Genomic DNA, 1,160 nt, shown 5'->3' on the forward strand with positions numbered 1-1,160 from the left:
TGGTGCAGCAGGTGCTGAAGGGGCAGCAGAGAATGTGGCTGTGTCAGTGGAGGCAGGCAGAGAAGGAGGTCTGTAGCCCAGAGCCTCGAACTTCCTGCCGTGTGGGATGATCTTCTTGCAGTCAGCGGCTGGTGGCTTCTCATCCTCAGGCTCCCAGGGTAACTCAGCTCGGCGGCCCAACTGGGTAATCAGATATGGGTGATGACAAGTCATCTTAGCCTAGTTTCACTAGTCTTTTTCCTTTGTTTTCATTTAGTTTTATGCACTTTCTTAAGCCATAAGTAAGCCAATTGGGTTGAATTTCATGTTTCCTTTGATTCAACTAACCAGGGATAAATTGATGCATTTTCATGAGTTTTTGTGCCATAATTGCTCATGTGACAAGAAGAAGAACAACTCTCATGATTATGGCATAGCTTTGATACAATTGTTGATTGATGATAGGTGGAATAAAGCTTGGAAGAAGGTTGCAAGAATGGGCTTGAAAAGAGGGATCAACGTTTGAGCTAACGTTTGCCTCAAACGTTAACTCAAACGTGAGAAGCAGCTGAAGAACACCCCTGGATGTCGCCAACGTTTGCGCCAACGTTTGCCTTAAACGTTGAGGCAAACGTTGGTTGAAGAAGAAACAGGGGAAGGAGCCAATGTTTGCGCCAACGTTTGCCTCAAACGTGAGGTCAAATGTTGGCGCCAAAAAGAAGAGAAATAGCACTCCTGGGCACAGCAACGTTTGAGCCAACGTTTGCCTCAAACGTGAGGTCAAACGTTGGCTACATTTTGGCAAGAAAGAGCATGGAAGAGCACCCTTGATTGATGGGTTAGATGAGCTACGTTTGCGCCAACGTTTGCCTCAAACGTTGGGCCAAACGTTGGCCAAAAGGGAGCCTGGGAAGAACCACGTTTCAGCTCACGTTTGACCTCAAACGTTGGCTCAAACGTGGATGACAGCAAATGGGCTATCTGCATAATGCCTCACACAAGGGACGTTTGAGTCAACGTTGACTCAAACGTGAATGGTTCATGGCCCGGTTCACAAATGGATTTCTTCCCAACACCAAGAACAATCAACGGAGGCTATTATCAACCCAATTCCATCAAGACTAAAGGCCCAATTCAAGGCTTAATGATCATTTGAAGAAAGTGTATAAATGGCTTAGGAT

The sequence above is a fragment of the Arachis ipaensis genome, chromosome B09 (genome assembly GCF_000816755.2).
Source record: "Arachis ipaensis cultivar K30076 chromosome B09, Araip1.1, whole genome shotgun sequence".
Taxonomy (NCBI): domain Eukaryota; kingdom Viridiplantae; phylum Streptophyta; class Magnoliopsida; order Fabales; family Fabaceae; genus Arachis; species Arachis ipaensis.